Source organism: Poecile atricapillus, chromosome 6, assembly GCF_030490865.1.
Source record: "Poecile atricapillus isolate bPoeAtr1 chromosome 6, bPoeAtr1.hap1, whole genome shotgun sequence".
Classification (NCBI taxonomy): Eukaryota; Metazoa; Chordata; class Aves; order Passeriformes; family Paridae; genus Poecile; species Poecile atricapillus.
The window spans coordinates 29,021,477-29,038,422 of record NC_081254.1 but is presented as its reverse complement, the minus strand read 5'-3'; the positions used below and the strand labels follow the sequence as shown (position 1 = coordinate 29,038,422).

Sequence of the window (16,946 nt, the reverse complement as noted above, 5' to 3'; positions counted from 1 at the left end):
GACAGAGACTGATTTAATAGGGTGTGAAGGAGGTAATGAATGTCAGATTTGACCTCCTTTCCCTAGCAGTCATGCTGTCAGATAACAGCTCTCTGTAATCTACCTAACTCTGGTCTGTGCTCTGTTTGTTCCTGTCCCCATATTTGCTGCAGTTCATGCAGGATGCAGACCCTGGTGATCCATGAACACAAATCTAGGGCTGGAGATACCAGGAAAACTTTTCTTGTGTTTGGAAGCTGTAGTTTGAAAATTCTTTGTGCAAACATATGTTGTTCAGGTTGCGTCATGGTGGCCAAAATCCCCCTAAACTCTATTCTGTAAACTTAATTTTTGATCAACTGAAAGTACTGTGGAGAAAAGTGAAACACAAAGCCTTGCAAGAGGTTTTCATCCACAACTGTAACCATGAGAAAGGAAATCTGGATGGAGACTGGTCCAAGAGTCATTATGTCTAATGGGCTCTGAGGCAAGCCTTCAGATGTTCACTGTGGTTCCTTTTCTTAGATCTTAAATTGTTAAGATATTGAATCATGCTGATCATCACCTAGGACTCCATTCAATCTTGAGGGACTTGGACCTTCAGAGACCTTAAATACAGGCAGTACAACTCCCAGAAGATTGCCACACAAAAAGAACACTCTATTAAATCTGCAAGGACTTTTTTCCTTAGAGGAGACAACAGTGATAATACAGGCAGCACAACTCCCAAAAGATTGCCGCACAAAAAGAACATTCTCTTAAATCTGCAAGGACTTTTTTCCTTAGAGGAGGAAACAGTGATAAAATCAATATTAATTTTGCATTGCTCAACTCCATTCTCAGGAGAAATGTCCCAGTGCATTCCAGCATGAAGCCATTTTCATTTTATCATGTTTTAATATCTGTCAGAAAGTTGTAAAAAAACTCCAATGTTTCTTTTCTAGTTAGGAAAAGAGAGTTAATAACTCACAGCAAGTTAACGGCAACTGTTCCACCTAGCATATTAAATGAAATAAGATGAGGCATTCTAACCATCTCAATATTATCCTGGCTTTACTGCTCTCTGAGAGAAGATGCTTAAGAAATTCCTAAAAATAGTGTCACAGGAACATTTCTGAATCTGTGTATAGAAATTTCAAACACTTGCACCCTTGATCCTACAATAAGACAAGATCTGCCCTGCCCCTCTTCTCCCTCTGAGCTCTGCAAAAAGCCATTTGGTTACATGGGCCAGACAGCAGCTCTGCTCTCAAGCCATTTACCCAGTGCAGAGCAGCTCTGGTTTGAGAGGCCTCCTCTCCTCCCCAGCACTGCTCAGTGCAGAGAAAAGCATCTGCCCTGATTCTCTCTGCTGGCCATTGACAAACACACCCTGGAGCAGTGCAGCATCTGCTCTACACTTCTTCACTGTCTCACTGGGAACTGGGACTGACTCAGCAGCAAACTTTATTACTGGGATTATTATGGCTGGGGGGTTACCAAGTCTGGCAAAGCCCTAGTAAAATAACACATATCTGAGCTGCTTCTGCATATCTGGTATTAAATGAAAATTAGTTGGTTTACCCCTTTTAACTGAATGCCAACCTTCCACAGTAGATACTGCAAACACCTGTATTAACCATATCCTTTTCTTTAAACTGGCAACAGGACTTTGAGGGATGCTGGACAGGCCAGAGCTGAATATGGTGCAGCCTAGAAATAAAACGGGTTTTTCAAGGTGATTTTTCAGAGATCACCAGTTCTATTTCACTCCCACACCCTGCCATACCACATGAAGTTCCTAAAGACATTCTGAGCCAAGAAAGAGACATTATTTTATTCAAGTAAAAAAGTATCTATAGTTCTCTTCCCGCAACATTCTCCCCAGTCTCAGGTACATCTGCTAATAATAAATTCTGCAAAGCAAGCATTCAGGTTTGAAAGAGAAATTACAAAAACTGGAATGAAAGGAATGGAACCTTGGATGGTTACTTGCTCCCCGAGTGATTTGCATTTGTTTTCAGTTCAGAGAACAGTAAGTAGAACCCAGTAAAGTCACCAAATACATTGTAACCCCTGTGTCTAGTTTCTATGGAGAATATTAATGTTTAGCTTTGGGGCTTTTTCAGCTTCCTAGTACTAGATGTTTTCATGGCTGTCTTCTCTTTTTGAGGCTGGATTTTTTGTTTGTTTGTTTGTTTGTTTTTTCTAGATGACCTTTAATTTCTAAGCAACCCCCGCAATAACAATGATAATTATTGCAAAATCCTAGTTCCTCATTTGACAGGTAGTATAAAACAAAGCAGGACATGTGCAGATCAGCACATTGACCAGCACACTGAACACTATTGAAACTTTAATCTCAGCAACTCTCAAAAGCTTTAGTTAATATACAGTTGCTATGTGACCACAGTTTTCCGACTCCCTGCAGCAAATCCACAGCCCATAGACAAGGAAACACACATCTGTTAAGCAAAATGCAGCCACCTACTTTCACACCTAAAACATGCCTGCAAAAAGGATTTTAGAAGAGATAAAAACATGTATTTTAGGATAAAAATTTAGTTTGGCTGAAAGGGAATAAAGAACAAAATTTCTCTTGGGCAAGGTATTCTGTGATGTGTCAGCATCCTGCAGTTTGCATGGTTATGGTCCAGTTCTGGATGTTTTGAGAAAGATTGATCCTGATGCTCTGGCTGCTCTAACCTCAGGGTAGGGAGGAAGGGAAGGAATTATTGACAGCAATGAGGGAAGAGAAACCCTCCAGTTCTTGCTGCTGGGCACCTTGAAGAGAGTGGGATGAGAAGTATTCTCTATCCCTTGTGTTCTCCAGGAACAGCCTCCTGACATTTTCCAGATCACTGCAGACTTTTCACATGTGAAAGTGGGGCAGCCTTTTTTACCTCTCCATCTGTCAAAGTCTGTTGTGGAAGCTGAAACAGAAAGCTTTTCCCTTTCAGCTCCACAGAGGAATCCCCAGGGAGTCTGCCACATCCTCCCTGCCTCAGCCCTGGGCTCTGTGGCACTCAGAAGGGGCTTTCACAGTCCAAGGTCACTGCTATGGTGTTTCCTCCCTCACAGCTAAACACGTTTCTACTTAAAGTGATAATATTAATGTTTCTAATCCCCAAAGCTCCTAGAACCCAGAAGAATATTTTCTGTGGGAAGGGCTCTGACTTCAGTAGGGTACAACCCTATAGATTCCACCCCAGCTGTGCCATGGACCTCTGTGCCAGGGAACACCACAGCAAACAGTACCTACACTTCAGAGGTATTTGATCCAGCCAGGCAAAACACACTGGCCAAGGGAGAGGGAGGGGAAACCAGAATATAAACACTGTCATTCTGTCTCCTCTGGCTCTTACACTTTTCTAGCCTGATCATCTTTCAGGATGTTGCATTATAAAAGCAAAATACCTGGAAGCTCATAATGAAACACATCTCCTTTCTGTTGTACGTGACCACTAGCACAGCCCCAGAGCTTGCTGCTGAAATAGAAATTTTCTCTCAGACCTCCTGGTCTGTTTTACACACTTCTTTTTTTTATTCCTAAAGAACCATACCCCCATGTTTTAGGTGTTAATTGTCCCCATAAGAACACCACAGTGTTCTGCTCCAAACTTGGTCTTTCTGCTGTCAGGTTTTTAACACTCTTAAGTTTCAAATATGTTCCATTGAGCACTGTGGATGCATAATGGACTAGCAGGCTTAGGCTTCATCTAGAGATAAACAAAAATACAAAGAAGGAATGCACTAAAGAACAACCTTGAATTTTCTGAATTTGCCACAATACCAAAAAGTCATTTTTAAGAAAGTCTATCATTCAAAGTCCAGCTGAGTTCACACACTGCAGTTCACAGAACTACAGTCATTAAGAGAATTCCTGCTCTGCTCCTCCTCTAGCATGAGGTGGCTCCTTGCCATCCCTGTGAGCTCCTAAGGGACATTGCAGGCAATCACTCTGGGTAGTTTATTGGACTTCTGATCTGAAGTAGAATGGCAGTGATAAATAATTTACAGCTATTTGGTGTTGGATTTTTTTTGTCATTGGAACAATTTCTTTGCTTGTAGCTTATACAGAATGAAATGCTGTATCTTCTTACCATGTTCTGAGAGCAAATATGAACTATTTGAAATAGAAACTCCATTATGTGACCCTCCAAAAATACTAAATTTAGATTTGTCTTCTAACTTTTACAGTTTCTGTTTGACTTAAATTTCAGGGTGTTCATTTTTAAGGCATAAATCTCTCTATGTGATTAGTTTAATTCCACCAAGAGTAATTGCAATTGAAGAGGACATAGACAGAGAAGGAATTCTAAAAATCTTTTCTATTTTTCTATCTAAATACATACTTCTAAGATGTTGGGTGTTTTTCTTTTTGTCTTTTTTTTCTTTAGCATGGAATTGAGTCATGATTTTTAAAAACTCCAAATTGAAGAGGAAATTCAGGTTGGCTCTTCGAAAATGCGTGACAAGATTGAAAACAACTGCTCACTGAAGCTTACTTTGCTGCCAAAACGCTGTCTTATGATAAATGCATCGTCTTCTAAAACCATTAATCTGGCTTATATAAAAATACTCTGCAACATTCCTTTACAGGCTCAAAAACGAACTACACTGTTTTTTGCAGGGAGAACATTTAGGAACCTACAAGGAAGCCATAAAATAAGGCAATCAAGCCCAAATTTCTTGAAGTTAGAAAAATTACTAAATTGTTTTCGAGAGTTGAAAGCTTCTGAGGTAATGGAGGGAATGCAGTAAAAAATGCTCACAGGGCAAAAAGGCAATGTACCAGAGAATAAAGGCTTCTTTGACAGCCCCTACTTACCTTCCTTCAGCCTCTTTGAGGGCTGTCACATGTGTGGAGCCAAGAGACAGATTTTTATCTGTTCCTGACACAGAGCTGAGCACAGCTGTGTTGTCCCAGAAAACCTAATTTACAATTCATGCTGTTGATGGGCCTGAGAGAGGGTGGCCATAGCTGTGTCCCCACACATCCAAAAACCACTTCAGCCAAATTGGAAACATACCGTGTGAAGAGGGTACACTGAACAGCTTGTCACTCCCCCTAACATCTCCCAGATTTTGTCAGCATTTTGTCAGCACACACTCCAGCACTTCTGTTTGGCTTCCCCCATCCAAGCAGAAAGACTTGCTTCAACTTCCCTCCCTCACATTTCCACTCCATGTGAAGTCAGCAGCGAGTTCCTGACACACATTCCCTTCCCAAACCAGACAACAGCTTCCCCCAGTGATGTGAGCACGCTGCTTCCATGTGCAGTTACAATGCAAGATGGTCTTATTCACCCTCCATCCTTTTCCTAAAAAATCTCTTAAAAATTCTAGCAAAGTTCCCATTTCCCTTCCCTATCTTCAGGAGTGGCACGTCCTTTGTTCTGAGGTTATTTATGGTGAAAGCAAAGACTCCTGCTTTCCTCTGAGTTCCCTCAATAAACTGCTTCCTTTGGGATCCTGGAAGAAATTTTGCAGCCATCACGATTCCCTGGGGTAGAGCAGGATCCTAGAAAATTCTTGCAGGTGCCTCTGTGTGCTCCAGCATTGAGGTTTCTCAATTTAATAAATTACTGCCTAACATTTGAGACACTATAAGCATTCTACCTTTCCAAGGACTTTACAAGTAAGGAGTAAATCACAGTATTGAGGAGAGTTAAACTAATATATTTTACTCCATATTTGCTGTGGAAATTTCCTACCTCAGAACTGCTAAAGACAGTAAGTAGCTCACCAAACCACAGGCTCAGTCACGCATTTAAGGCTGAAGTGTGGTGGGATTTGATCCTCTCAGTCCATATGAAGATGTTAAACAACACCCACTGAAAACCCACCATCAACACCCTGGAATAGGTCCTGCACAGCATCTTGCCTCTCATGTGTGGAAGCAATCCCTCCCATCTAACACATGCTTTGAGACACATCTGAGGTAGAACTTACTGTTTCACAGAACTATAACATTATTAAGGTTGGAAAAGACCTCTAAGATCATTGAGTCTAACATAGCACCACCACGTTACCATTAAGCCATGTCTCCAAGGGCCACATCCACACTTTTTTTGGACACTTACAGGAACAGTGATTCCACCACTTTGCCTGTTCCTATGTCCAACAACTCTTTCACTGAAGAAATTTTTCTTAATACCCAATCTAAGATTCCTCTGTTGAAACTTGAAATTATTTTCTCTCGTTCTGTTAGTTGTTTCCTGAAAGACAAGACCAAACACACTTAGGCTGTGCCTCAAAGCATGTGACTATGAACTGCACCTACCAGGTAAAACATTGGTGTCTGCTCTGCATCAGACACTCTCCTGTACATCTGTGCCAACAGGGGATTTATTCATTTCATCTTCTCATTTCACCATCACTGATAGCAACAGATCTCAGTAAATTATGTGTGATTTAGACAGCCAGTCCTAGAAACTGTACCTCTTCAACCCTTTCAGCTACTGAGTCTTTTGGAACAGCTCAAGCTGTAATTAAGTGTTCAATGCTTTTGCATTTTTTATGATATGTTGATGCTGGTCTTTCATGTCCTCATTAATTTGCTGATGAAACACGACACATAGAATTCATGTGTTTTGCTGAGGACAAACTGGTTAGAAGATGTGTCAGGAAACTACAGATCAAAATGTTTCCCACCCAAAAAGCCTAAGAATTTAATGTAAAGAGACTATAATATGTTGTTCTCAGAGGTACTGCTGATAAAACAGGTTTGATTTTATTTGTGCTGAAGCTAGTTAAAGGAGAAAAGTTTGATATTGTAGAATCTTATGATTAAGGGAAATTTTCATATTTGAAGAAGAAACTTTTCTAAGTTCATGTTGTTGGAGTAGGCCTTCAGCAACAGAATACCAAACTGGTCATTTCTTCAGGTACACAAAAATCTGTCAGTATAGTGAATTTTTTAAAAAAATTTTTTTCTTTTTTTTCTTTTCTCTTTTATTTTCTTTTTTTTTCTTTTTTTTTTTGTTTTTAATTTCAACCTCCATCTGCTGTTCTTTCCTTAGAATGTCACACCTTCAATAAGGGCTTCAAGGCACTGAATGAAAACTGCCTTATTTGCAAAGTCCATGGAGGGGTGTTAACAAGCATGGCAGTAGCAGTCAAATCCACCTAGGTCTGCCCTGTGTGATTTTTTTTACTAGCTCATTGTGGTTAGTCTTGTCTAAAGGTTCATCTTTTCTTTTTTATCAAATTACAAAATCTAATTCTTGCTTCAAAAACAATTGGTCAATAAAAACTTTTCTTCTTTTCCCAACAAAGTGATGTTTTTGGTGAAGCAATCTTACTTTGTGGGGATTTTTCCCCAAAACAGTATTTATAATGTTACCCTGCATTCAGTCAGCTGCCACTGATTCTCCTTAGATATTTCCCAGCAGTCCCATGCCAGACCCCAAAATGGCTCAGGGCTGGAGTCAATATTCTCCCACTTGTTTGACAAAGAGCAGAGGCAAGTCATTGAATGAATATTCCAAAACAGTTGGCCTGAGGAAACAAAACAACCCTCATCAATTCCTCATCCCCAGAGTCAAGTGTTTTTCCCAGAAGGGTTTTAATTTTGGCTTTAAAAATGTAACAAGAGATTTTTTTTTTAATTATTATTTTATTTTAGGGGTTTTTGGGTTTGTTTTTTTTAGTTTTTTCAGGACAAGTATATTCACTCCAACAAAAATAGATAAGCAATTAAAATGCTGTCTTACTTCCTTGAGAAGTCAACAACCCCATGAAAATGTATGCCTTACTCAGCTGTTGGTTAATGCCAAGTGAAGCTCATAGCTCCATAACTAAGAGCTCTGGGCAAAAGCAGGAACCATCTTGCCAGGGGTGTTGTAAATGCTAGGAAAAATGCCGTTTCCCCAGAGGAGGCTGCTGCATGTTTTCTGGTCATGGCAGTGGTAATAGTTCAGATCTGATTATTTATGTTTCCCTGTGACTAATTGCATTGAACACACCTTGTGGGGACCAGCCAGAAGCCCCACAGTCTGTCATCTCTCTAGCAAATAACACTAATCAAAACTGAAATGCCCTTTTCTTTCTGTTTCTTTTCTTAAATGTTCTTTTTTGAAGTAAGAACAAAATACCACGAGAGAGAACTGTAGTAAAGAAGAGATGGTCTTAAGTCACACACCCAGCCAGTTTACAGCAGCACAGGGCTGCTGCACACAGAGCAGAAAACACCAGTTTGCAAAAGAACCTGCTTCTCCAAGGTCACACAGTTCAGGTGATGTTCCAGTACTGCCAAAAAGCTAATGGCTTTTGGATCAAAGTTCACATTCAAAAATGAGGTTTGGGATGGCCGTTCCAGGACTCTGCCCATTGCAATTGCTTGACTCATTGAGGTTTTAGTCTCTCTACCTTTACAAAATATTCTCATTTTGGAAAAGATTCAGACAGACAATGAGTAAAAATGCAAAAGAGTAAAAAAAGCTAGCTTCTCTTTTTTTTTCTCAGGTTATTATTTACTTAGCCATTTTCAGCACTGTCTCAGGGCTATGGGGTTCTGTGTGTGGATGACTTTTTTGGGCTTTGTCCTAGAAGCCTCCTCTTTTCTGAAAACAAGCCAGTGGACCTTTTCCTGTTCAGCACTGCTTAGTACCCCTGGTGCTCTGTTCTTTCACCCTGTGACAGGCAAAGTCTGCCCAGGTGTGATAGGAGGACAGTGGACAAAGAGAGAAGCACAGCAAGGGACATACAAACTCCAAGTTCACCGTTTCACTCAAGCAAAACTAGAGCAGGACACCTCCCACAGCCACCAGCAGTAGTAGTACCCAATTATTTCCTCTGATTCAGAGCCTAATACCTCTGACCCTGTCTTGCAGACAACATGAATGCTCCAGGTAAGACTTGAAAAGATATTTCAGAGTACTGGAAGAGGCTTCTGTGTTATTTCTCATAGTGAAAACCAGCAGCCAACTTTGGTGTAAAGAAAAATTGGATACTTTCTGCTTGTGAGCTGTCTCACAGATGTTTTCACCCTTTTTGCCATGTCTGTAGACTTTTTCCCCCATGGCTATAAAGGGCATTATTTTTTTGCACTAAACATTAATGATTCATATCTGTAAGGGCTGAAATGGAAAATTCCCTAGATTATACACCTGCCTCCTCTAGAAGGACTAAATGTACCAGCAGTGGGTGGACTTACTCAGGCTCCTATTAAGCAACATCTGTGGGTGGTTTTTCAGTCCAGCTGTTTACATGTGACTTATTCTGCACTTGGATCAACTATGTCAATGGAAAGAGTAGGCTTCAAGCCTGCTACTGAATGGAAGGATTATAATAATTATTGTCACTATTAAATATCCTGGAAATGCCAGGGGATAGGCTTAGAGCCCCACATGTCAGCTGAATAAATAAGAGCTTGCTACTCACAGGATGACAGGTCAAATGCTGCAACGTGTTTTAGGGCAGTCATTCATGGACAGGAAATGCCTACTGAGATTATCAGCCACAATCACAACCACCTCCTGGTTCTTTTGTGGATTTCCACCTCTGAAGGAGACCAAGAGCTGCAACCTGTCACATGAGGAACTAGGAAAGACAAGTTGTAGAGCTGGCAGGTGGACTCTCCTCCGTAACAGGGTACCAAACATCTTTGCATTTTGTCGTACTAATAGAATGCACAAATTTAAAGAGTCCAGGGTTAATTTGTCCTCAAAAGAAACAGGCTGAGGGGATATAAGGCTGTACTCAATGTCCTGACAAAAGATAACAGGTTGGCAGCCCAGCCCTCTCAGAGCTGAGCTGCTGATTCAAGCACCCTGGGAGAGAAGGGACAGGTAACCTCTTACACCTTTGCACTTGGGGTGCTCAGGGTACAGCTGACAGTGCCATTGTACCCACTCAAAACACACACTCCTCTCCAAAGGGAGATTAAACTGCCTAAATGTGGTCAGTAATTGCTTTAAGCTAAAATTTAGGAAGATTTGTGATTATCAGGCAAAAAAAAAATATTAGCAAACTCACTAGAGACTTTACATTTTAATAAATAGAGGTTACTTCTAATTTATCAATCAATCTAATTATAGCAGTATAGGCTATGTACATGTAACTAATTATCAATCAGTTTATCTTCCATTAACTTGGTTTTAGTTGCTTCCTCTTGAATTAATAGATTTTTTTCTTTGTTTGCCTATGTCAGTAGCGTACTCCACAGTCCAGGAGGTCACTTCTTATCTCCATCCTCCAATCTCATTTTTCCTGCTCTGCTTTTCACAGACATTAAACTTGACTTCTTTCCATCCGGTTCACCAATTCCTCTTCTACTGTGCCCAGCAGCCAAGGGTTTCATACCACAAGCGGTGGGAGAGCCACAACAGGAATATGATGAGTGGAACAGCAGCAGGGAGCAAATGCACTGGCTCAAGCAGAAGAGGAGGGGCTTTCCATGTTATCCAGGAGCACAGAGCAGGGACAAGGGGGCTGCCAGGAGCTGGGATTGTCTGTGGGGTTGGGATCTCTGTCCTCTCATCTCTCACCCCTCCCAATTCCAGCTGCATGGGAAGATGATCACCTTCCCTGTTGGAGCACCAAAGAGCTCCCTGGGGGAGGCCCAGAAGAGGACCAGAGCCGAAGGGCTCACACCAAGAACCACCAAGAAGGGTGGCTCTGGGCCCTTTTGTGTGACTTTATGGGCAAGGAAGGGAAGGAAACAGGGAGGCAGTGCTGTAAGAATCTCATTTTCTATGCAAGCTGGGGAGACACTGGGTGGTGACAACACACCAGTCTGGATTAGTGTGCTGGTAGTAAGGGTCAGATTCAGAGCAGAAGTGGAAAGGCTCTTCAGAGGTGTACTCAGAGTTGATAATTCTCTCTCACATCTCTTGCACACAGAATATATGAAGCCCAGAGACAAACAACCCACAAAAAGCTCTTCTTACTTCTTTGCACTCTTTTATCTCCCCTAGTGAAGGTACTCTGATTCCCCTGTTGTTCAGGGTTGATGCCATATTAACTGATTTTCTTCTGCTCTGCTCACCAGTCAAAGTGCTTAACTGCTGCTTAGGAGGAAGATTTGGGTTTTGGGACATTTCTTTGTTATGCTTACTTATTTTCTACTATTTCAAAACAAAGTACTGCATTTGTCCATTAAATCTTTGCTCTGACTAGATATTTCCTTCACTTCCCAGTGCTCTGTGGGCTTACAGAGTGCAACAGAAAGTAGAAATTTGGCAACTGCTCACAGTTTCTGCATTTCTGATGCTGTGTTGAGTCATCTCAGCAGACATAATGATACCAATACTTTGAACACAAAAGTGCCTTCTCAAGAGCCTTGTATTAATCATTTTTGTTGTCAGGAATACCATTTTAATCCTTTCTAACCTTACAGAGATGCCAGACTAGAAAGTCTCTTAAAAAAATAGATAATACCACAGTTTAAACATCTTATTAAACTTAAATGAAGGGTGATGTGTATAAACAACTCATTTAGTGAAAAGACCAGCATAAAAAGTTGACAAGCTGAAAAAGGATTTAAAAAGATTAATTTGTCAGGATGCAAGTCTGGTGATAAGTCCTTGAGATGCAGCATCTTGTATTCAAGGATGCCTCAAAAAGTGGTTTGGCTCTAGGAATATTATATGTTACTCAAACTGTGCAGGAAAGACTGACACTGTCTAAATTAACAGCATAATACTCTAAGAATCTCTATCTACCTGATATTTCTTCTATCAATACTCATACTTCTCCATTCAGTAGAGGACACTGAAATGGAGGGACAACCAGGAGAATCAATTTGAATAAATATTTTAAGTGAAGTTATTGAATTGCAATAAAATCCTGAGTGGATACTCTTGGAAGCAGAATGTCTGAATTTCACTTTAGCTTTTTTTTTTTTTTTTTTAAAGTTAGGTTGTTTTGTGGGTTTATTTTTTTGAGGAGTTTGGATATTTGGTTAAGAGTTAATCAGAAGATGCCCAAAGGAAACTTCCTGAAGACAAATCTCTATTTCTCATTGCTAATTTTTCTTTTTTAACGAACTTTATGATTTGGTCTCAGGTTATCTGTCAGAGTTCTGGGGTTTGTTCAGAACAAGTTCACAACAGAGTTCGTTATTAGTAATATACTCTTGCATAATTCATACATCTTTTGAAACTCACCAGTTTCCAGATGGATGGTCAGCACCACCCTGCTCTGAACAAATTGTGCTATTCCATTGCAAGCACTCCTCTGTTGCATTGATTCTTGTTTGATTTGGATTGAGAATTTCCTAACAGAAACTAAACATGTAATAACACAGTCTTGCTATAGTCATTTTTCTGATAAAAATCACTCTTTCCAGAAGCCGCAAAGAAAACTAAGTACCGCAGCAAATGAACCATGCAAAATTATTTCTCCTCCACAGTGGTGACAGGAAGCATTTTAAACAGCTTTAAATTGTTTATTATATGGGCATAATGGCACATAGGGCAATTACTTCAGTCTGAGATCTCCACTGAGTCTGTATTATTTATTATTATTTAAAGATTTGGGTAACATCTCTTTCCATAGTGGTTAGGTGCTTATTTGCTCATTAAAGTTAATAAATTACATTCATTTAGAAATAACTGCCCGCAATGCTTGCAATTATAGACACAGACATTTCATCAGATTGAATAGAAAAACACATCAAGCCAGTAATCAGGCTAAATCTTAAACTCAGCATCCTATCTACAGGCTAAAGTCTTGATAGACTCAAATGTTGTCAGAAAACTTGAGAACACAGAACTCCAGTTCACTGGCTGCTGTCCTCATGCTGGCTGGGATAGCAAGCTTAGAGCTGAACTAACAGGGACATCTTATTATATGTCATACATATCTCATCATGTGTCTTAAATAACAAGTCTAGGCCCAGTCTAAAAGGCTTTTTTCTTACGTTACAACTTGGCAGGGACCCCCACTGGGTCTAATGTGGTTCTGTGCAGGAAACCAGATATTCTCTGATCTGAAGCTCTTTGCAGGTTACAGACTTTGCTTTACATAAATGGATCAAACCATAGAACACCTTTAACTTCTGCTGTCTAAAACCCTAAAGGCCATGGCAGAGATGTTGAGGCCCTTCTGAGAATCTGAACCAATGTTCCCACCCACCAAAAATGTCGATTTAACAGAAATGGGAATGCCAGATCAAGCACGGAAGCCCTGAGGCACTTCTGTGAGGCAGGTAAAGGGTCCTTTGGTAACACTGTGAAGAAAAAGCTAAAATCAAAGTCTTCCTCCTTGGAAATCCAACTGAGAAGACCCAGAACCTGCCCAGAAAGCCATGCAGCAGACAAGTGATGGATTTGGCCTCAGGCCACACAACCACTCTTGTGTGACAGGCTATGCCGAGATGTTATCTCCTCCTCTCATTTTGAGAAGGAAAGCTCTTAAAAATTCATTAAGCTATAAAGTGAGCAGAAGAGACAGGCTAGTGATCAGGAAACTCGCCTGGGAGTGAAAAATCCTGGGTAGCACACTGTGCTTTAAGGTCCTTGGAAGGAAAAGTGTTTAAGAGAAATCCTTAGACAACTGCATCTAAGGCTATCCAGGGTCCTCAGGTCTATGAAAGATTTATTAATGCAAAGGCTGTCAAAACATCACGATGAAAATGAACACTAACTAAATAATTCAACACATATATTTTCCTGCTAATTAAAGATTATAATCAAAAGTGGTAATGATTTTTGCAATCATGAGTTAAGTGTGTGGAAGGAAAAAAAACTCTCAAAGGGTTTTTATTAGAATCAGATCTAGGGTGTTGAAATAAGGTTGAAAGAAACAGAACATAAACAAGTGTTAATTAATCAGGCATGCTGATAGCTCAGTATCTTCATTTTCATAAAATTCCAGGCATCTCTGTCATTCCCTGTGCAAAAGCTTCTTCATACACCACATGCCCCCAGTAAATTTTGTCTTACTTTATGAGTTTCCAAAGCTGGGAAAGAATCTGATCATAAATCAAGACATTCAAGGCTAGTAATTCTTTTTAACAACAATCCAATTTAAAATTAAAATAAATAAAATATTTCTTTGATTGTCTGAAGTGGTATCTAGCTACCAAAGAAAAGAGCTCCTCTTTTGATTTAATTAGACCCTACATCACCCTACATAACAGCCTAGTAAGAGAAGGGCAAGGTCAGAGGATGCCTGAAAAGAAAAGGTATGTCTCTCCTTATCTTTGGCAGAGTCTGTATGGGGTAATTGTGTCCAGGGGCCATGAAGGAAACAATAGTGCTGTTAATAATTGCAGTGATTCAGCCTTGAATTCCTCCTCAGATATAACCTGGCAATAGCACAAAGAAGTATCTGTAGGTACCAGGTATAATCCATGATTAAATCCTGTGTGCTCCACAGAAGGAGGTAGAACATTCTCTCTATTTTGAAGTTATAACCAAGGCTACTGTGAAAGGCCCACTGCAATTCAGCTCACTTAAGAATGTGTCAATTGGATCCTGATGCACTTCATGTGTTATGCTACTTAATGATTTTAGGCTTTAAAAAATGAGTGAAATGTATTTTATCTGTCTATATGCGTCATGTAAGGTAAAGATTTCTGTGCAGGACAGAGAGGTAACATCAGTTCACATTTATAGGGGCAAATCAGGACTCCCCTGAGGGATCCAAACTCATGTCCCCTTGCAGTTCTTTAGTCCGCCCATGTCCCCATTTGTCCTGGGGTCCTGCCTGGCAATGCACACAACTCTTTGTTTCTGGAGACCCTGTGTCTAAAGGACATCCACACCCTGCATGTAACAAAGTTTTCCAAAACTCTTGTACCTACAGCTGAGAAGGAATTGTATGTGTCCAGAGCAGTTACCCAAGTTGTCCTTGGAACATAAACACAAACAGTGGTTTCAGCCACCTATGCTTGCAAACATCTTCTGGCATCTCCAGACCCAAGAGCACAAGTGCCTATACTGAAGTGTCACACAGAGAAAAACAAAAAAAAGAAGTTAGATAACTTGCTTTGTTGTACTGCTTTCTATACTATTTTCCCCTATTGTTTACAAATAGAGACATTTAGAAAAGTATTTAAGGTTAGTTTGTATGTGAATAAAAGATTACGAAGAACTTGTATACAACAAGATATTTTTCTTTTCTGTTTATGTAAAGTCCTAATGAAAGTAAATTCAAAAATTCATCTTGTCAGAAAGAATATGGGGAAAAAATAACAGATATCTTCTCTGGCTTTTTGCTTGATTTGTGTTTGATTAAGAAAAGAAAAATTGTTTAAATGAAGGAAATGATAATTTACTCTTTGACAAAAGTATTTCCTTCTAAGTCACTCAAGATGGACTGCAATCAAAATGCTAAATAAAGTGAAAGAGGAAAGAATTAAAACGGTCAGAATGAAAAAAATGTTGAGCTACAGGAAGAATATTTTACTGTATATTTTAAGCTTACTTATCAATTAGCACTTTAGAACCAGAATATCAAATAGGAAGTTTTTCCTGTTAAAAATCAGCAAAATAGCATGCATTCTGTCAAAGTAAGATATTTTTCAGGTGTTTGAATATCTCAATGTCTAAAAGTTTAAAAGGGACCTGATCTGAATGTGTTAGAGATTGACTTCCCTATTTCAGGAACCTGGTGTACTCATCTCTACCCATGTGAAATGAATACAAATCACTGCTGAGAAAACAGATTTTCAAAATGCTTTAGCAGAAAACCTGGTCTAGGAGGGATCTCATGATGTCACTTGGTTGTTAGGGCAAGATCAACTCCACTTGAATTATGCATAACTGATATTTGTCCTACTTAAAAATGTTCTCTTTAAAGTTTCAGTGATGGAATTAATCAATAATACTGGCAGAAGGATGGGGAAAGTTTACTAATTTTCATTATGGCTTAATTGTTTTGAAACATTAATAATTTTATTGCCAATAATCTTGATGGAAGGATGCACCCAGGGAATTTCTAGAAGATATTAATTGTGTTTTCATTGCACCATTGCACTGATTTGCAGAGGTGAAACAGTCTCTCAGTTACAATGATGAAAACCTGATTTATTTCCTGATTAGTCCTGATTCCTCTCACTGTGATATTAAAGGCACAGTGTGGTGGTTGGCAGGCCATTCCTTCCCAAGACACAATTTCTCTTGCATCAGCCTCGAGTCAAAGGAGCAGGAAAGGACCCTGCCGACCCACAAAGGTCTGAGTCATGGAACCTACAACAGGAACATTCCACAAATGCTATAAAAGAGAGTAAAAGCAATTCCTCCCTGCAAAGCCTGAGCTGTCTCTGCATCCCTTGTACACACTGGCAGCCCCATTCATTTGACTGGGGTGCAGAATCAACACCACAGCAAAAAAAAGGCATTTTTAAGGCATTTTGTGAGCAAGGAAGCAATGCCTAACCCTTCACTCATTCCACGGGAAAAGGCAGCAAATCTTTTCCTCCATGTGATGCATTAGCAATGTTCAAGGTGTGACATTTCCTGAGTCAGATTATTTTCTCTTAACTAAGGATCAGTATTTGCAGGTTAAAAGAGGTTTACTGTCACCTAGTAAAAACAGAAGGTTGAAGGAAAAAAATCTCAGCATTGAGGCTGATTGCACTGATGCAGTTGATAGTTAGGGTGTGCTCAAGCCCACTACAGAGATGTAGTCACACAATTCCATTTAATAGTCTTTAAAAATACTACTGTGGTGTGTGTATGTAGGAGCACTGATGCCTGCACAGATGTTTTTCTGCTGCTATTCACCTTGATATTGGTAAATTTATTCAAAGGTGGGTTTGGTTTCTTTTGGTTTTTTTTTTTTTGTATTTTTAATGATTGGGTGGGTTTTTTCCCCTGGGAAATAGCTTTTAGGAAGTTGAAAATTGCCCAGTTCCTTGACTGAATAGTGAATGTTTTCCCACTTCAATTCAGAGAACCATTTTCTTCCTGCTCTGCTGCTGCCATTGCAGCACTGTCCTTGACATGGTTGGGACTTATTCCCTGACACCAGCAGTATTTTTTGCTTTCTCAAAAGGAAGGTGCTGATCAAATTCCATTGTCAAAGACTTTCCC

At 39.9% G+C, this 16,946-nt stretch overlaps 1 protein-coding gene across 1 annotated transcript in view; it reads right to left on the bottom strand.

Moving 5' to 3' along the window:
* The window catches only part of LOC131580639 (uncharacterized), a 57,192-nt gene that overhangs the window by 1,305 nt on the left and 38,941 nt on the right, over positions 1 to 16,946 (bottom strand). The window lies entirely within an intron of this gene.